Source organism: Melitaea cinxia, chromosome 29 (genome assembly GCF_905220565.1).
Source record: "Melitaea cinxia chromosome 29, ilMelCinx1.1, whole genome shotgun sequence".
Classification (NCBI taxonomy): Eukaryota; Metazoa; Arthropoda; class Insecta; order Lepidoptera; family Nymphalidae; genus Melitaea; species Melitaea cinxia.
The window spans coordinates 3,715,787-3,739,526 of NC_059422.1; the positions used below are offsets into that span (position 1 = coordinate 3,715,787).

Below are 23,740 nucleotides of genomic sequence, written 5' to 3' on the forward strand. Positions count from 1 at the left end.
AAATTCTGGAACTACGTTGGTATTAGTAAATCTTTTTTTTACTCGATGGATTTATAGATGAGATATATGAAATAGATTATAGAGGTTATTTAATACATTTAAGTAATTCATAATTAACAACATTACAGGGTTGAGCCTGTGGCGTCACGGATTTGTGATTTTTTCATGAACTTGATGGTGGAGTGGACTACGTGATTACTAGAGCCTTTTCTACAGGACTTTGCAATCTATGGCGATTCTGTTTGCTATGACTACAATCCCTACTTTTACTTTTTGGGTCATGTCCCCGCGTATTTGTTGGTGGCGTACGCGATGTACGCCGTTGCAATGGAGATGTTACAACTAACCTGCTTCGACTTTTTGACTGCAGCTTAATCCTTGAAGGTGATTTTCTGGATCTTCGTCGCTGGGAGCCACGCCTATTGGTGCGATGCGTTGCTGGCAAACGATGACCTTGTTTTGAGCCTCGAGCACGTGCCCTGGATCGACTGCGTGTCGAGGATCCTCCCAGCACAATGCTGAGATGCCTCTTGGTGGACCTTCGTCTACTCTCGGACCTTACACAAGGCATCTTCACTAGATGTACAAATTTTGCGATGTCCAATGATCTGAAACAATTTTAACAAAGAGTATCTATTACACAAAAACATGTAGTATATCCTAAGCAAATTATCAATTACCGTTCGGAAAGTTAGATAGGTTATCAAGTTACCCAAGTTCATAGTTATCAGGTATCTGCCAGCGAAATTACCGCTAAAAATGTGTTTTACCATTTGCGAATTCTATCAAAACAAAATTTTTATTTTTCATTATTAGGTTTTTTTTATGAAGGTATAATTATATGGTACAAACCATACCTACGTTCATATTCATAGATTATATATTTTAAGCCTTTCATAGCCCGAGCTTTATTACTCCTCTTACAAAGATTAGATTTAAGTTTTCCTACCATTTCGAAATATTACATTAGTTACAAAAACACACAACTAAACTAAAAACAGTTTAATTACATTATCAAACATTGAACTAAAACACAACGGCATTCAAATATATTTTTTATGACAATCAGTACAGTTTACACTACTGTAAATCTATTTAAACAGTCGAAAACAAAAGCTTAAAGATTTAAATATGCTAAAAGTGAAGGTAAACAAAAAAATATCCAAAAAAAGAAGAAAAACCGTTTTGCTAAATTGTTGACGGTACTTACATCAAATTTTCTTGGAACCTTCAAGTTTTGTAGTATTTTAGAATTAAACAGACTGTTCTTCTTCAAATACACTTTTATTACAATTCCTTTTAACGCCAATTTTTAGTTGAAACGACCAACTTGCTTTGTAGCTCAATGATGAATCCCTCCTTACTCATTGAAACAATAATGGAATAAATAAAAAGCGTTCAATTGACTAAGGAATGATATTTTAGTCAAAACACCCGGAAGACGAAATTGAGCTACAAAGAACTAAAATACTGTTAATTAATACAAATACAAGATAATATTAACACATTTTTCTATATGTCGAAATAAAAGTTATTCTATGGTAATTCAAACAAAATTTGATACAAACTTCCTTAATTATTCATAACTTTTAGTGAAGTTGACAATTTATTTTTAATGCATGAGTAAAATATTTTATATGTGTAATGTTTATTGGAAATTAAGACATAAATTAACAAACATAATTTTGCAAGCTAACATAGGTAATTAGCAAGAGATTTATAAACAACAGATGCACCGATCACGCCACCTAGCACATCGTTCGATACTCACCTACCCTCACTCATTCTATCACTCGAGTCATTCTGACGTGTATAAAACGTCCGAAGCAACCGCGTCTAAGGCAGTCTTGGCTCTGGCTTGGCACGGTGCACTTGTTGTAACCTGCTAGTAGCTTAACCTAGACTCTTATAATAATTAATTTGTGCAAACGAATTACTTGTTACATATTATGTTATATATTAAATATATTATATCTTTATATATTATATCTTTATTATATTATATAATACTATATTACGATCTATATTTTGACTAGGCAGGGCGTGCAACTCGCCTAGAACCCCAAGGGGCCCAGGCTCCAAGGGTGCGAACGCCTGCAACAGTATTCCTGTCGAAACTATTGTGAAGTCACTGAAGTACCACGACGTGCCTCCATGTTTCTGCTGGAGGCGTACCTCCGCGAGAGAGAGGTCCTATGGGAGGGGGGCGACTGTATCGTCGTCGCGTCGATTGCGGCGTTCTGCAGCGTTCCGTACTCGGACCAACCCTGAGGAACATCGGCTTTGACTGGTTGCTACGGGCGCCACTGCCGCCCGGGCTAAGCGTCATCTGCTACGCGGATGACACTATGCTGACGGCCCGGGGCGGCACATCGATAGCAGTCGGCCGCATCGAGGCACTGGGTATTTTTTTTCTTTACCTCCGATATAGTGGTATATATATATATATATATATTTTTAAATGTATGTTCGGGGATAACTCCGTCGTGTATGAACCGATTTTGATCATTCTTGTTTCGTTCGAAAGGCAATATCTGTAGTTTGGTACCATGATAAGGAAACCAGGATCTGATGATGGGATTCCAGAGAAATCGAGGGAAACTCTCGAAAAGCCGCATAACTTTTTACTGGGTGTAACGATTTTGATAATTTTAAATTGTATCGAAAGCCGATGTCCGAAGCAGATCATGTGGTTACATTTAAATTTCATCGAGATCTGCTTACAACTTTTGGAGTAATCTTTGATAATGCGTATTTACTCGACAATTTTTTTGTCTACCTACATTGTATTACTTGTCGATATAATTGAAGGCGGTTTTTCTTCGTTTGCCTGCAAACACAATTATTTATATATATAAATATCCTTTATGGTATCAATAGTGTTATAACTGTAATAAATATGCAACCACTTTTAACAGACATAAAAAAAACAACAATAAAGATTAGGTTAGGAGGAATTTATTTGAGTTTTGATTATAACATTTACTGATCAAAGAATAAGTTCATAGAAACGATTTTATTTAGCTGTTTACTTATTAATTATTATTATTTTGTCAACAGAAATATGCAACTGAGAAAAATTAAACGCGCTGAGAAAAGGGGCACTGAGAGTGTCATGGACGAGAAATTAACCCTGCTCTTCCAATCAGAGTTCAATGTTGGTGGAGGCGAGTGGTTTTCCAGGTGAGTCAGAAGAAAGAAAGATCGGAAGATAAAAAAGAAAATGGCAAACTATGGCATAGCAGGATATATCCTGCTTAAAATCTTGAGCAGCCCGACTGCGGAAGAAACTCCACCTCACAGAAGATCACAGGTGAATAACACTGCTCTTAACTAGTGTTGTGTTCCTGTAAGTAGGGTAGAGAGCTCTTGGACAGCGTCGGGTAGAGTCGGCAACGCGCTTGCGATGCTACTGATGATGCAGGCGTCTATGGGCTACGCTAATCGCTCAGCATCAGGTGAACCGTACGCTTGTCGCTGGAGTCCACCCTTTCTGCTATTTTCCAAATAAAATGATTAACTTTTTTTTTCGCCAGAGTTTTTAAATATATATTTAAGAACAATAAAATCATGTTTGTACAAAGTGCTACAGGTGAAGGTGAAGCAACGGGAAAAAAATGTCAGGAACAGTTTTTTACTATAAAGATAGCAGAGATATCTACTGTGGGGGCCGCTCTTATTTTTAAAGTCTGCTGGGCTATAGCCCCGGATCTCCTAAATCTGCACCTGCGTATGTGATATGTAAATAGATAAAAGCAGTGTTTATACTTATGCTAAGGACAGGTAGCTAAGAACAGTGTTGGTTTCCAGGTGTGGACCCTGTCGCTGCCCGTGGTAGTGATCGTTCACGGCAATCAGGAGCCGCACGGCTGGGCCACCGTCACGTGGGATAACGCGTTCAGCCATCCAGGCAGGGTCCCCTTCGCGGTGCCCGATAAGGTGACTATACATATACCTAAATATCAAAAAAATTAATAAACGATTTAGCTTGTAACATCCCACTGCTGGGCAGCAGCAGCTACTGGGCTTTGTAGGCTCTCCTTTAGAGTCTGACGTGATTAATGGAAGACCCCTTGTGAAAAAAAAATAGTATTTTCATTGTAATTTTTAATCCTCTAAGTGTCCATAGATTGATTGGATGTAAGTGACGTATCGTGCTTTAAAAGTATCGCAAAAATGTGAGAAAATTTGTTTTACACAAGTTTGCACATAGCTATGTACTGACATAATTATATGTATGTGTATATGTTAACGTTTGATTGTTTTTATGGAGCTCCGTAACAGGACTTACCGAAACTAAATTACGAAATGTTTTAATATCCGTTTGAGTATTTAAAACCGGATTCCGAAATTCTATTAAAGACCTGTGTAGGCTATAAAGCCTCACGTTATGACATTATAGAATGTAGCAGCTTCGGCTTAGGATTGTATTAATAATAAATATTTTTGGATTAAGTGACGGAGTTTCTTTCCAATTCTTCTGTGCAGGATCTGCATTCCAAATCGATAGTAACACTGATGCACACACTTTTAGCAATAATTAATTTTATTAAATAATTATTTTTTTTTTTTGTAAAATAACTATTCGAAGGTGCTTTTCAAGCCTATTTGAGAAGTTGTTTTAGATTTCGAGCAGACGCATCACATTTTTAACCGACTTCCGAAATAGAAGGTTTTCATTTCGATTATACTAGCCGAACTCGCGAACTCGTGCCGCCTTATTTTTTTCTTGAATATGATAATTATATATCGAAATAAAGTATAGCCTTTATTTTAAGTTGGGAAAGTTACATATCTGTAAGCAATTTCGGTAAATCAGTCAGTCATATCTCTCAAATTGGATCAAACTGCACATGGTGTGCCGATTTTGTTAAAATCGGTTAAGTGTTTAGGCGTTCATCGCGGATAAACAACGTATATTTTACATCAAAACTTTTAATTGCAAATTCACAAGTACTTTTTTAATTTGCGAGCAAACACAATTATACGAAGTATTGATAGTATTAAATTTCAAGTCTGGGGTCACATAAGCTTTATATATTTTTCAGGTATCTTGGGGACAATTGACTGAGACTTTGCGCATTACATTCTGCTCCGCAACCGGAGGCGATCTTTCCGAAGATAATCTACGATTCCTTGCCGAGAAGATATTCAGGTAACTTGTGAACTTGTTTGCTATAAATAAATGGTCTGGGACACAATACACAAGCACAAACGCCCCAGACCACGGCAAACATCCGTATGGCAAATACAAATGTACGCCATGTGCGGGGCTCGAACCCGCGACCCCCAGCGCAATCGCTATAAGCCAGCACTGTGACCGCTGCACCAACTCGTCAATATATCTTATCAATATGTGTTATATTTTCAGTGATATAATAAGAATCAGAGATGTAAAATAATTAAACCACTTTCGAAAGGAAATGTAAAACTGAACAGACAATCCAGCTAACCGTTCAGTGTGACTTATTAGGCAACTATAAGTTACAGTAACCGCATACCAGCAGGTGAGCCGTGCGTTTGTTTGCCGATGTAGTTGTTTAAAGTGAAAAAGCGGACTCCAATTACATCGGTAAGTAATACAACGTAGGTAGACGAAAAATAGTCAAGTAAATACGCGTTATTAGATATAACTCGAAAATACTCGTCAGGTCTTAATCAAATTTAAACGGAACCACATCACAAGCACTAGCTTTCGATTAATCACCACTAAAAAGCTATGAAATAACGTGTAGAAAGCTATGACGTTAAAGAAATAGTCAAATTAAGAGCCTCCTTATTTGAAGTCTATTAAAAAAATCTCATCTATCCCACGCTATACCGTACACTTCGTAAGTGACCCTCCTAACCCCCCAGGAGCAGCTTCCCCCTGAGCAACATGGAGCTGAACAGCATAACGGTTAGCTGGACGCAGTTTTGCAAGTTTTGAGAGGAACTTTACCTTCTGGGAGTGGTTCTACATGGTGATCAGGGTGACTAGGGACTATTTGAGGACTCTGTGGTGCGACCGGTGAGTTATAGTTAGATTATTCACGTGGATATTCATGTCGAATTGAGAACCTCCTCCTTTTCAAATTTGGTTACTAGAACAGTCTCGATGGAAAGTTTGAAATTGCTTAAAATACGATTGACCAGTAAGGGGACATCCATTAATTACGTAAGCTCAGTGTGGGGGGAGGGGTCCAATGAAATCCTCACCAAATCTCATTTAAACCGAGGGATCCGATCATTATCAGATATTCCATAAAAAGTAATATTTTGAGTGTCCATTTTTCCTGCTAAAATAAATGTCATGGCTATTAAAATAAAAGTTTTTGCTTTAAATTTTATTAAATTTAAATAATTGAACTGTAGTACACTTGAACAGTTAATATTTCCCGTCAATCTCTATTATATTCAGCGTCAATCTGACGTAAGGGGAGGAGGTCCCATCAAATCTCACCTAAGGGGGGAGAGGTCTAAATTAGAGATGACACAGTCCGGTAACTGTTCGGTATCCGGCCTATCCAGCCTTGTTTTCACTATCCGGCCGGATACCGAATAGTAATTCAGTATCATCGTCACTGGCCTTAGTCCGTCTATTGCAGACGATTTAGACAGTGTCAGACAGACACTGTGTCGCCTAGGACACTTCAGGAAAACTCAGAGTTGCCTAAGCTCTCGACCTCATTGGCTAGGCCCACAGGAAAGAAGAGTCGATACGTGTGGAGCCAGTTTGGCTGCATGAGTCTTTCGCATTTTAGAGCCATGCCACAAATGCTTGACGGACACCCCATTCCGGGTTTCAAATGAAGTTTTCCTTCTCCAGGACCCTGATGATTTTGAGCCAGGTTTATCCCTCGGTCGTCTTTTACGACCCCCACGGGAAGAAAGGCAAGTGTGTGTACGTGCGACACACCAAACAGGTAAGTTCCGCCGGGTATCCGTCGGCCGGATATTCTGCTATTGGGCCACATGTTTAGCTGAATATCCGGTATCCGGCCAAACTGCTATCAGTTTCATCACTGGTCTAAATGATCGAAAATTAGCTCATATAATCAATGGATGCCCCCTAACATTACGTATACAATCGGCAATATTGTCAAGTATGGATTATTTATTAACTAAGAGTTTTCTTGAGTTTTAGCAAGACTAACAAACAGCAATTGATTTATACATTTCTCGTTCTTCCGCAGTCTGATCATGGGTTTCATCCAGAAGAAACAAGCCGAGGAGATGTTGTCCAAGTGTCCCCGGGAACTTTTCTTCTGAGATTTTCTGATTCTGAGCTCGGTGGCATCACCATCGCTTGGGTTGGAGGTGAGTATTTTTGAAGTTAGACTTCTTTACAATCGTGATTTGCAACTCGATGAAACGAAAATTCGTTATGATAAAGAAACAAACAACATATGAGAGAATCAGACTGAATACATTACTGCCCAAAACGTGTAAGAGACGCGTTTTGCACAGTTAGGACCATTTTTACGAGACCGTGATCATAGTTGATAGAACATAGCAATGGCCTACCTTCCTATATGTGTGTATATGTATGTATATTTAGTTCTTCTAATATCATATTGCTTGTTGTATATGCCAATTCTTTATCAACTGTTTGTACACTTCCCTACCGCTTCTCTTTTTCTATGCTATGTCCTGTGCCCAAAGGTCGTCTGGAAGAATTTGCACTTTGCGATAAGACCGCCTTTGTACATCTTTCTTTGCATGTATCACTTTTTTTGTAATATTTCTTTGTGGTGTACAATAAAGAGTATTTATTATTATTATTCCTATGACTTTCCAGAAGTTTCACTTCTGCCATGTGTGAATTTCACACACACACTTTTGACGAGGTTAAAGGTAGGCCAGTGAGGGGTCTTAATATATTTCACAAAATACCTCATTAGTATGTTGTGGGCTGTCCATTTAGAACTGTTCACTTGGGCGCCAAAGGTAGCTATTGCGTAACAGAATTTGGGTACGGAACCCTAAAAGAGAAAGAGCTATTCTTGAAAACTCTCAATCCAAGCCCAGTCACTTATAAACATATATTCCGCAGAGGGCAACGAAGTGTTCAGCCTGCAGCCCTTCACCTCCAGGGACTTGATGCTGCGCTCCCTGGCAGATCGTATCCTAGATCTGGCACAGCTGCAGTTCCTCTACCCCAACGTGGCAAAGGATGACGTTTTCTCCAAGTACTACACTAAGCCTGGTCAGTGAAACTTATTTATTCATTACTAGCGGTCGCACAGTGATCGACATTCGACCATAATTAATTTAAAATTGGATTTCACCTAATATTATAGCAAATATAAGTATGTGTTTATGTATGTATGTAAATATATTCAAACGTTTATGTCTCAATTTGTACACCTACACTGACACAATACCATCTCCTCTGCCCCTAGGTTACCTGGAAGAGATCGCTTTTTAGCGATAAGGCCGCCCTTTGTGCCTGATGATACTCTGTTTAAGTCCATAATATGTATTATTTCTGTTTTGGTGTACAATAAAGTGTATTGTTATGTTATTACTGTTCACGAAAAATGAAAAGGTTATCGCATTATTATTAGGTTACATATGAATACTTACGAATGAAAATAACTTTATTTGCGTATACTTTGTCTGTTAGTGCTTAGACGTATAATTTAGGAGGTAATGTAAAATCAAATTAAATTGAGTTTGAGTGCGTGCGTGCGTGCAGCTCGCAGTAGTAACGATACCTGGTGGCCGCAGAGAACGAGATGCTCAAGAACGGCTACGTCAAGACTGTGCTGGTGACGACGCTGCCGCCCTACATGTCCTACATGACCATTATTTAACCATTATGTCTACTCAACTACAACAGCCGTACTGGTGTAGTGGTGCGTGGTGACGCCTAAACACCGGCGGTTTGCGGGTTCGGCTCCCGCTCGGGATGGATATTTTATGGGTATATACAGTATTTGTACAAATGTTTGTTTCCGATTTGGATGTCTCTCCGCCATGCCTTGGAGAACATGCCAATTAGTTGTCGTTTCCGGTTGTTATCATAAACACCACTCACTGCAGGGAATATACTTGCAGTGCAGCAGCGTGGTGAATTAAGCTTGTGATAGGCTGATGTGTCTGTGTGTGTTTTTTAAAAATGACTTATAACTGTCCCAATCATACTAAAAGTGGAAAGTTGGAGTATTTTTTTAAAGATAGTATTGGGTAATTTAGACTTGAAGTAGAAAGAAATACGAGAATTTAGAGTAAGGAGTAAATACGACATTATGTATTTTTTAATTCGAACAATATGTAAGATTTATATCCGGGTACTGTTTTTGTCCCCTCCATTTTTAAAAACCGAAGTTTTATTTCTCGTAAAACTCAAAATTTTTACTTTTTATATCTCTTCCATTTCTGTTCTCGCTTTCATGCCTCTCTTACTTTCATGCCGCATACTTGTTCTTTCTTTCATTCATCTCTTTCTTACTCGGGGTGGGTTCCCCACAACTTTTTTTTGGCCTGCTTTTACTTAGCTACACTTACTTAAATTGTACGCAATTTGTTTTAAAAATGATTTCGGTGCGCAGGGCTATTATTTTATGTTGTTATTTTTGTACGATGTAAATTTTTTTTTTGGTGATGTTTATCATCCCCATTTCAAATTATTTTAATTTTGGCTAATTTTAATTTATACAATTTTTATTCTATATTATACACTATTGGATCTTAAACTATGCTTAATCTTTGTTAACAAGTATTTACTAACAGATTGTTTATTTGTATAAATATTGATAACTTTTATAAATATTTGGCAGCTGTAGCGATAGTGAAAAATCATCTACAACCGCCTCCGTCTATTTTGGCCGAGCGGTACCGGCTTAGGCAAAGACGTCAGGCTGCCGGCGAGAGCGTTGCGAGCTACGTAGCCGAACTAAAGAGATTGGCGCGTCACTGTAAGTTTGAAGCATTATTATATATACATACTAGCCGACCCGTGCCTACTTCGTTGGGCGTTAATTATTATTATATTAACCAAATAACATACTTTAAAGAACAAATTTTATAGCACTTAAATAGATAATATTATGTTGCTCCAACGCCATCTATCGAAAATCGAGAAAACGTCGTCGATAGACTAAAATAAGGCTAAATTAATAACTTCATAAAATGTGTATCACATGTCACTCCTGAATAGTGTAGCTTTCTGTTACTGAAAAATTTTCATGATCGTTTCAGTATTTGCGAAGATTGCCCCCTACATACAAACAAAGTTATAAACTTTACCTCTTTATGATGTTAGTATAGATTGAAAAATTTCTAGAGGATAGTCTACGTGATCAATTAGTATCTGGTCTTAGGAGCGAGGTCATTCAACAGAGGTTATTTGCGGAGGATAACTCTTTATCCTACGTCAAGGCGGTTCAGTTAGCTACGTCCATAGAGGCCGCAGAGTGAGACTCGACAGCGGTGAAGGCCCGTGAGGAACATGACATGATAACGGAGTCAGGAATACATGTATTGTCTGCGGCAGAGAAGGCGCGGAGTAACAACCGTGGGGTCCGTGGAGTTCGGGTGAAGTCGTGGCGCGACAGGTGTGTACCAGCGGTGGTGTGAGTAGCTTGGGAGCTTTCCATGCCGGTGGAAAGGACGAGCGATCGTGCAAGTGCTGCGGTGCGACTGATCACGACTACGGAACGTGTAGGTGTCGTGATTACGTTTGCAGTAAGTGCGGACAATCGGGACATTTGAGGGGTGTGTTTAATGAACAGTGCTAACAGGTGCCGTAGGCAACAGTACAAAATGTACCGGGGTGACGGGATGATACAAACCCGACACTTGGGCAAAGCGGCAGCATCTACGGCCCCGGAAGTGGCAGCGGTGATGGCGGACGGTGCTCAAGAAGTAGAGCAAGATGTGGAAGAGGACTTCCATGATCTCTGCTTAAAGGATTGTCTTAAGGAAAGGTAATTAATATATAAGTAGACACTGGCTCGGCAGTTTCGTGTATAAGTAGTGTTACATACAAAAATAAATTTTAAATCCGTAGGTGTCATGAATCCAATTGTTAAATTTAAAAATGTCAGTAAGGATTTAGAATTCTTTGTAGTAGAAGGTGGTACAACATCGTTTCTAGGCAGGCAGTGGTTGATCGAATTAAATATAGATATTCCGAGGTTCAGTAATTGTTATAGTCTGCATTCACAACAGAATGTGTCATTTAATGAGGACATGTCTAATTTGGTAAACAGGTATGAGGTAATATTCGGCGGCGGGCTATCGGCGGAGATCGATGAAGCGAAGGAGTATACAGTTATAAGCACACATAAGGGGGTTATTCAAGTACAATAGATTAGTTATGGCTTAGCATCGAGTCCAGGCATTTTCCAAAGAATTATGTGTTCACTTTTAGGCAACATACCTAACGTAGAAGTTTTCCTAGATGACGTCAAAGTGGGGGGTAACAGTAGAGTTGCACATATAAAAGCATTGGAAACAGTTATTGATCGGCTATATAAAAATGGTTTGAAACTTAAAACTAGTAATAAGTGAGAATCTAGATTCAAGTAATTATAGAATTGGTTTGAGGCTTGAATAAATTATCTCCAAATGTTTTTTCCACAATACGTTACAAGTCCGCAATTTATAGGTACACATTTTTTTTGTAGGACTCGCCATGTCGGCGTCTCTACGTCAGCATAATGCGCAGCATTGCACTGCACCGTGCCCTCGTGTTCACCGACGTTCTCGCCACTCGCAGTAACAAGGCCCTCCAGAGGAGACCCCAGAGGGTCATAGCGGTGAGAGCGATACGGGTGTACCTTACGGTGCGAGGTGAGTCTGGGAACTACAACTACAACTACAACTACAACTACAACTACAACTACAACTACAACTACAACTACAACTACAACTACAACTACAACTACAACTACAACTACAACTACAACTACAACTACAACTACAACTACAACTACAACTACAACTACAACTACAACTACAACTACAACTACAACTACAACTACAACTACAACTACAACTACAACTACAACTACAACTACAACTACAACTACAACTACAACTACAACTACAACTACAACTACAACTACAACTACAACTACAACTACAACTACAACTACAACTACAACTACAACTACAACTACAACTACAACTACAACTACAACTACAACTACAACTACAACTACAACTACAACTACAACTACAACCACAACTACAACTACAACTACAACTACAACTACAACTACAACTACAACTACAACTACAACTACAACTACAACTACAACTACAACTACAACTACAACTACAACTACAACTACAACTACAACTACAACTACAACTACAACTACAACTACAACTACAACTACAACTACAACTACAACTACAACTACAACTACAACTACAACTACAACTACAACTACAACTACAACTACAACTACAACTACAACTACAACTACAACTACAACTACAACTACAACTACAACTACAACTACAACTACAACTACAACTACAACTACAACTACAACTACAACTACAACTACAACTACAACTACAACTACAACTACAACTACAACTACAACTACAACTACAACTACAACTACAACTACAACTACAACTACAACTACAACTACAACTACAACTACAACTACAACTACAACTACAACTACAACTACAACTACAACTACAACTACAACTACAACTACAACTACAACTACAACTACAACTACAACTACAACTACAACTACAACTACAACTACAACTACAACTACAACTACAACTACAACTACAACTACAACTACAACTACAACTACAACTACAACTACAACTACAACTACAACTACAACTACAACTACAACTACAACTACAACTACTACAACTACAACTACAACTACAACTACAACTACAACTACAACTACAACTACAACTACAACTACAACTACAACTACAACTACAACTACAACTACAACTACAACTACAACTACAACTACAACTACAACTACAACTACAACTACAACTACAACTACAACTACAACTACAACTACAACTACAACTACAACTACAACTACAACTACAACTACAACTACAACTACAACTACAACTACAACTACAACTACAACTACAACTACAACTACAACTACAACTACAACTACAACTACAACTACAACTACAACTACAACTACAACTACAACTACAACTACAACTACAACTACAACTACAACTACAACTACAACTACAACTACAACTACAACTACAACTACAACTACAACTACAACTACAACTACAACTACAACTACAACTACAACTACAACTACAACTACAACTACAACTACAACTACAACTACAACTACAACTACAACTACAACTACAACCAACTACAACTACAACTACAACTACAACTACAACTACAACTACAACTACAACTACAACTACAACTACAACTACAACTACAACTACACTACAACTACAACTACAACTACAACTACAACTACAACTACAACTACAACTACAACTACAACTACAACTACAACTACAACTACAACTACAACTACAACTACAACTACAACTACAACTACAACTACAACTACAACTACAACTACAACTACAACTACAACTACAACTACAACTACAACTACAACTACAACTACAACTACAACTACAACTACAACTACAACTACAACTACAACTACAACTACAACTACAACTACAACTACAACTACAACTACAACTACAACTACAACTACAACTACAACTACAACTACAACTACAACTACAACTACAACTACAACTACAACTACTCAACTACAACTACAACTACAACTACAACTACAACTCTACAACTACAACTACAACTACAACTACAACTACAACTACAACTACAACTACAACTACAACTACAACTACAACTACAACTACAACTACAACTACAACTACAACTACAACTACAACTACAACTACAACTACAACTACAACTACAACTACAACTACAACTACAACTACAACTACAACTACAACTACAACTACACTACAACTACAACTACAACTACAACTACAACTACAACTACAACTACAACTACAACTACAACTACAACTACAACTACAACTACAACTACAACTACAACTACAACTACAACTACAACTACAACTACAACTACAACTACAACTACAACTAACTACAACTACAACTACAACTACAACTACAACTACAACTACAACTACAACTACAACTACAACTACAACTACAACTACAACTACAACTACTACAACTACAACTACAACTACAACTACAACTACACTACAACTACAACTACAACTACAACTACAACTACAACTACAACTACACTACAACTACAACTACAACTACACTACTACAACAACAACAACTACAACTACAACTACAACTACAACTACAACTACAACTACAACTACAACTACAACTACAACTACAACTACAACTACAACTACAACTACAACTACAACTACAACTACAACTACAACTACAACTACAACTACAACTACAACTACAACTACAACTACAACTACAACTACAACTACAACTACAACTACAACTACAACTACAACTACAACTACAACTACAACTACAACTACAACTACACAACTACAACTACAACTACAACTACAACTACAACTACAACTACAACTACAACTACAACTACAACTACAACTACAACTACAACTACAACTACAACTACAACTACAACTACAACTACAACTACAACTACAACTACAACTACAACTACAACTACAACTACAACTACAACTACACTACAACTACAACTACAACTACAACTACAACTACAACTACAACTACAACTACAACTACAACTACAACTACAACTACAACTACAACTACAACTACAACTACAACTACAACTACAACTACAACTACAACTACAACTACAACTACAACTACAACTACAACTACAACTACAACTACAACTACACTACAACTACAACTACAACTACAACTACAACTACAACTACAACTACAACTACAACTACAACTACAACTACAACTACAACTACAACTACAACTACAACTACAACTACAACTACAACTACAACTACAACTACAACTACAACTACAACTACAACTACAACTACAACTACAACTACAACTACAACTACAACTACAACTACTACAACTACAACTACAACTACAACTACAACTACAACTACAACTACAACTACAACTACAACTACAACTACAACTACAACTACAACTACAACTACAACTACAACTACAACTACAACTACAACTACAACTACAACTACAACTACAACTACAACTACAACTACAACTACAACTACAACTACAACTACAACTACAACTACAACTACAACTACAACTACAACTACAACTACAACTACAACTACAACTACAACTACAACTACAACTACAACTACAACTACAACTACAACTACAACTACAACTACAACTACAACTACAACTACAACTACAACTACAACTACAACTACAACTACAACTACAACTACAACTACAACTACAACTACAACTACAACTACAACTACACTACAACTACAACTACAACTACAACTACAACTACAACTACAACTACAACTACAACTACAACTACAACTACAACTACAACTACAACTACAACTACAACTACAACTACAACTACAACTACAACTACAACTACAACTACAACTACAACTACAACTACAACTACAACTACAACTACAACTACAACTACAACTACAACTACAACTACAACTACAACTACAACTCAACTACAACTACAACTACAACTACAACTACAACTACAACTACAACTACAACTACAACTACAACTACAACTACAACTACAACTACAACTACAACTACAACTACAACTACAACTACAACTACAACTACAACTACAACTACAACTACAACTACAACTACAACTACAACTACAACTACAACTACAACTACAACTACAACTACAACTACAACTACAACTACAACTACAACTACAACTACAACTACAACTACAACTACAACTACAACTACAACTACAACTACAACTACAACTACAACTACAACTACAACTACAACTACAACTACAACTACAACTACAACACAACTACAACTACAACTACAACTACAACTACACTACAACTACAACTACAACTACAACTACAACTACAACTACAACTACTACAACTACAACTACAACTACAACTACAACTACAACTACAACTACAACTACAACTACAACTACAACTACAACTACAACTACAACTACAACTACAACTACAACTACAACTACAACTACAACTACAACTACAACTACAACTACAACTACAACTACAACTACACTACAACTACAACTACAACTACAACTACAACTACAACTACAACTACAACTACAACTACAACTACAACTACAACTACAACTACAACTACAACTACACTACAACTACAACTACAACTACAACTACAACTACAACTACAACTACAACTACAACTACAACTACAACTACAACTACAACTACAACTACAACTACAACTACAACTACAACTACAACTACAACTACAACTACAACTACAACTACAACTACAACTACAACTACAACTACAACTACAACTACAACTACAACTACAACTACAACTACAACTACAACTACAACTACAACTACAACTACAACTACAACTACAACTACAACTACAACTACAACTACAACTACAACTACAACTACAACTACAACTACAACTACAACTACAACTACAACTACAACTACAACTACAACTACAACTACAACTACAACTACAACTACAACTACAACTACAACTACAACTACAACTACAACTACAACTACAACTACAACTACAACTACAACTACAACTACAACTACAACTACAACTACAACTACAACTACAACTACAACTACAACTACAACTACAACTACAACTACAACTACAACTACAACTACAACTACAACTACAACTACAACTACAACTACAACTACAACTACAACTACAACTACAACTACAACTACAACTACAACTACAACTACAACTACAACTACAACTACAACTACAACTACAACTACAACTACAACTACAACTACAACTACAACTACAACTACAACTACAACTACAACTACAACTACAACTACAACTACAACTACAACTACAACTACAACTACAACTACAACTACAACTACAACTACAACTACAACTACAACTACAACTACAACTACAACTACAACTACAACTACAACTACAACTACTACAACTACAACTACAACTACAACTACAACTACAACTACAACTACAACTACAACTACAACTACAACTACAACTACAACTACAACTACAACTACAACTACAACTACAACTACAACTACAACTACAACTACAACTACAACTACAACTACAACTACAACTACAACTACAACTACAACTACAACTACAACTACACTACAACTACAACTACAACTACAACTACAACTACAACTACAACTACAACTACAACTACAACTACAACTACAACTACAACTACAACTACAACTACAACTACAACTACAACTACAACTACAACTACAACTACAACTACAACTACAACTACAACTACAACTACAACTACAACTACAACTACAACTACAACTACAACTACAACTACAACTACAACTACAACTACAACTACAACTACAACTACAACTACAACTACAACTACAACTACAACTACAACTACAAACTACAACTACAACTACAACTACAACTACAACTACAACTACAACTACAACTACAACTACAACTACAACTACAACTACAACTACAACTACAACTACAACTACAACTACAACTACAACTACAACTACAACTACAACTACAACTACAACTACAACTACAACTACAACTACAACTACAACTACAACTACAACTACAACTACAACTACAACTACAACTACAACTACAACTACAACTACAACTACAACTACAACTACAACTACAACTACAACTACAACTACAACTACAACTACAACTACAACTACAACTACAACTACAACTACAACTACAACTACAACTACAACTACAACTACAACTACAACTACAACTACAACTACAACTACAACTACAACTACAACTACAACTACAACTACAACTACAACTACAACTACAACTACAACTACAACTACAACTACAACTACAACTACAACTACAACTACAACTACAACTACAACTACAACTACAACTACAACTACAACTACAACTACAACTACAACTACAACTACAACTACAACTACAACTACAACTACAACTACAACTACAACTACAACTACAACTACAACTACAACTACAACTACAACTACAACTACAACTACAACTACAACTACAACTACAACTACAACTACAACTACAACTACAACTACAACTACAACTACAACTACAACTACAACTACAACTACAACTACAACTACAACTACAACTACAACTACAACTACAACTACAACTACAACTACAACTACAACTACAACTACAACTACAACTACAACTACAACTACAACTACAACTACAACTACAACTACAACTACAACTACAACTACAACTACAACTACAACTACAACTACAACTACAACTACAACTACAACTACAACTACAACTACAACTACAACTACAACTACAACTACAACTACAACTACAACTACAACTACAACTACAACTACAACTACAACTACAACTACAACTACAACTACAACTACAACTACAACTACAACTACAACTACAACTACAACTACAACTACAACTACAACTACAACTACAACTACAACTACAACTACAACTACAACTACAACTACAACTACAACTACAACTACAACTACAACTACAACTACAACTACAACTACAACTACAACTACAACTACAACTACAACTACAACTACAACTACAACTACAACTACAACTACAACTACAACTACAACTACAACTACAACTACAACTACAACTACAACTACAACTACAACTACAACTACAACTACAACTACAACTACAACTACAACTACAACTACAACTACAACTACAACTACAACTACAACTACAACTACAACTACAACTACAACTACAACTACAACTACAACTACAACTACAACTACAACTACAACTACAACTACAACTACAACTACAACTACAACTACAACTACAACTACAACTACAACTACAACTACAACTACAACTACAACTACAACTACAACTACAACTACAACTACAACTACAACTACAACTACAACTACAACTACAACTACAACTACAACTACAACTACAACAACAACTACAACTACAACTACAACTACAACTACAACTACAACTACAACTACAACTACAACTACAACTACAACTACAACTACAACTACAACTACAACTACAACTACAACTACAACTACAACTACAACTACAACTACAACTACAACTACAACTACAACTACAACTACAACTACAACTACAACTACAACTACAACTACAACTACAACTACAACTACAACTACAACTACAACTACAACTACAACTACAACTACAACTACAACTACAACTACAACTACAACTACAACTACAACTACAACTACAACTACAACTACAACTACAACTACAACTACAACTACAACTACAACTACAACTACAACTACAACTACAACTACAACTACAACTACAACTACAACTACAACTACAACTACAACTACAACTACAACTACAACTACAACTACAACTACAACTACAACTACAACTACAACTACAACTACAACTACAACTACAACTACAACTACAACTACAACTACAACTACAACTACAACTACAACTACAACTACAACTACAGTCGAAAAGGCAGGCTCCAGTCCCAGAGCGGTCGAGCGGTCAATTTTTGATACGATATTCAAGAATGTTTAGAATTCCTAATGTGTGGGTAACACAAAAATAAAATCGTACATATTAATGCTTAATAATATTAAAAAATATTCTTACTGGCCTTCATTAGAAAATGACGTAAAGATTTATGTAGGCAAATGTGCTCAGTGTCAAAAACAGAAATATAAAAAAATTCATAAAGAGCCATTGTCTATCACAACTATAAATTTGAAAACTTTTTTTGAATATAGTTGGTCCTATTGATAGGGACGATAGTGGTTTTTGCTATATTTTGACACTACAATGTGAATTGAGTAAATATGCCGAAGCTTACTCTTTTAATACCAAAACAACTATATTCCGTTTTTTTGGAAGAGTCCTAAATGGTAAACAAACCCCTGTCAATCGTATTTCACGTTTTTTTCCGCATTTATCACTCACTTTCACAACATATTAGCTAACGGACACTTGTAAAACTCCATTTACTTATATTTTAAATTTTCACGAATCATAATTTGATAATAAGTTATAAAACAATGTTACCTTAAAGCGATTTGTTATTATGTTTTAGATATTGTTTTTTTTTTTTTTTTTTTTTTTTTTATTATGTTGAGAGTAAAAAATGCTGACAAATTTTTATAAATGTCAATCTTTTATAGTAAAGTGTTTATTGTAAGGGTTTTATTTTATATTATGAATGTTTCTGAATATCAATTTCACTCTGAAAAGGAGATGGGGACTTTTGGGCCAAAATGTAATGAGTTATTATATATATATTATATATATATATATTATATAATATTGTTTAAAATATTGGTCATATTTTTTTTATTTTAAAATATAAAATATCAGCTCAATTTTGAATCTAGAAGCGGAGAAAATTGAAAAAGATAGTATTCATCAAATTATTTGGGTATCGATCCAACTATAATCGATTACAGAATTCAAAAAGAAAATGTTTGCACTAGTTAATTAACTCAAGATATTTAGATGCACAATTAAAGCTATAAACAATAAAGAACATTTAATTAAAGTTACATTAATATCGAAAATATCAATTAATATCTGATAAACCAAGATGATTATCGATTTCGTATCGATTTAATTAAATCATATTTTTATAGTAATACTGTGTCCGTCACTCGTTTCATGTTTACTGTTTTCCGATGCATTCTGAGTCCATTCCTGATATTTATTTATGGTTTCAAGTGTATATCAATATTGGTAAAGAGTTTTCAAACAGTCTTCACTACATTTAACAAACATTAATGCTACAAGAACTTAGTGATCGGGATTTTGTATAGACATTGTAACATAACCTCACTTTTACAAAAAGTCTAATAACTCCACTCTCAGATAGCCAAAATATAGATAATTTTTAGCAAGGAATCAATTAAGCCTAAATGCATTGATTGATACCATTTTCATTTCATTACATTTTGGCCCAAGAATGTATGGAATCGTATCCATCTCTTTTTTAACGCTATCCCATATAATATAAAAGCACATAGCATTGGCATAAAAGTTTATTGTAGTTCACAGGAAAATTTTGTGGGACTTCAGTATGAGACTTAGGGTTACCCAATGAGAGCTACGTGAGCAACAGTGTTATCAATCCTTTTGTTTACATGTTATAGAGTGAGCCGCCGGCGGAAGGCTCTGTATTTATAGTGAATACAAATAATGTGACAATAATACTAATAGGGTCAACTTTTTTTTTCTAGACACAGGCGGCCCTATTTTGTTGTAAATTTTATTTTTGACGTCTTTTTTACCGACCATTTTACATAAACGAAATATAAATTTATGGCCTTTTATGCTCGATGCTCGATTAATATATATATATATTTTTTTCGTAATTCTGTACCTCTACTAATTCTTAGAAAAAATATTCAAAATATTATTAGGTTTTGAAACAATTTTAGCAATATGTTAGCGTTAAATATTTGAACATAAAATGAATTTTACTTTCGTCTATGGCTTATTAATATTGTTCATTCATTTGCTCTTTGTGTCACTTTACTATACTTACAATATTACTCTATTATCTGTGGTCGGAAGTACGCCATATTTGTTTCCTATTAAGAACCCTCCAAAAAAAATAGAATATACAGAAGTAGCTTAAATTTTTGTTGAAACTTTTATTTTACGGTACGGAATTCCAAGAGAAATAGCTAGTGATAGAGGTACAGAATTTGTTTCTAAGGTAATTTCAGAGATTGTTGTTGTGTCTGGCGGGCTACCGCCCCCCGACGGTTGTTGTCGGGTTCTTGTATATTATACTTAATTACTTTGAAAACTCTGATAGCGCGATGTAGCATACGTTAGTTTCGTTAACGTAGTTCGTAGTCGTTCATACTTCGCGTAATAGATGTCACCACAAGTCAATTAATCCAATTGTGTACAAGCCAGGTGATTTCTTGCTATTGAAAAATGAAACCGCTAGTAAATTAGATACTTTGTACTTAGGACCGTATGTTGTAATTGAAGATTTGGGTTTGGGTCCTAATGTAAAAATAAACATGAATGGAAAAACTGTAATTGTTCATAAAAATAGAACAAAATTGTATAAGGAATAGCTTTTAGTTTTAATTTGTATTCTTTTAAGATAAACATAATATAGTATAATTAAGTAACTAAGTGCATATGTAAAAAAAATGTATTTAATAAAAAAAAAATTACCATTACGAGCTAATCAGACGTGTTTTAATTACCTACCATGACTACTTAGTAGTACTGTACTAACACTACACAATACAGTAGCTAGTATATATTTATAATTATAACTTTTTCACGGTAATCGAGTTTAATCTAAAATAATACATTATTTACGAAGTTTCTATTACTGAACTGAACAATATTTTTTTTAATTCCACGCAGACGAAGTCGCTGACTCAGCTAGTTATGATATATAATATAATAATAAACTTTCTGTAAAACTTATCGCACCAATCATGGTTCAAGTCTCCCTAATTTAGCCTTCCTCACTTTAACACGTGATTACAGAAAAATGTGAAATATTGAATCACACTGCGATCCTGAAACTATATTAATTTAGTAACCCAAATGATTAGAAACTTATTGCTTATCTTTATATTTGTCAGGAAAATGATAAAATATTAAAAATCTTTTTTCACAATCTTGCTAGACATTCAGCAAACTAAATAGCGCAAATATTTAAATGATATAATCAGACTGGAGCATCTCTCCTACCTGGGCAAGTGTCCCGGACACCCCCTACTTAATATCTCGACATTCTCACGGGATCTGAAATTATGTAGATGAGATCGCGAGGCGTAACTAGTAGTTTGTATAAGTGGCATGTTTTATTTGAATTTTTGTTGATCGTGTATAAAACCTCAAGCCTTAGCTACTGTATCTAGTTATCTACTTATTAATGAACGCCACCAAAGGGCATAGGCCATCACCATCCAAAAGGCCATCCTTGGAGTCTCTCGGTAGAGAGTACCACAGATTAAGTATTAGTTACTAAACAGAAAAACGAGGAGTAATTCAAAATTCAAATATGGCCGACTAACGAACGATGGGCTGAGGCCCATCGTTCGTTAGTTACTACTGCCATCTATTTTCGACACATTAATATATCACCCCGAACTCAACCTCCTCGTCCAAGAGATAGTGTTAGTTTGTATGACTATTTTTGAATTACGATAATGTAGGCGAGTTTCACACCCCCGCAGTTTATTCTTCTTATCCTGTACATATGTCACTCATGTCTCAAGTACTTTCGGAACATAGACAAGTTTTTCTTTTTATTGTATGGAAGTCAGGCGCTACACATATGACAACTATTTTTATTTAGTTTTTACTAAATAAAAATATGAAATTTAAAAAAAATGTATTATTTAATTTCATATTCAATATATTTCTTTTAAACTAATCAAATTA

At 35.7% G+C, this 23,740-nt stretch overlaps 1 pseudogene; it reads left to right on the plus strand.

Moving 5' to 3' along the window:
• The first annotated feature begins 3,064 nt into the window (after positions 1–3,064).
• Positions 3,065–8,798, plus strand: LOC123667739 (annotated as a pseudogene).
• The last annotated feature ends 14,942 nt before the right edge of the window (positions 8,799–23,740 follow it).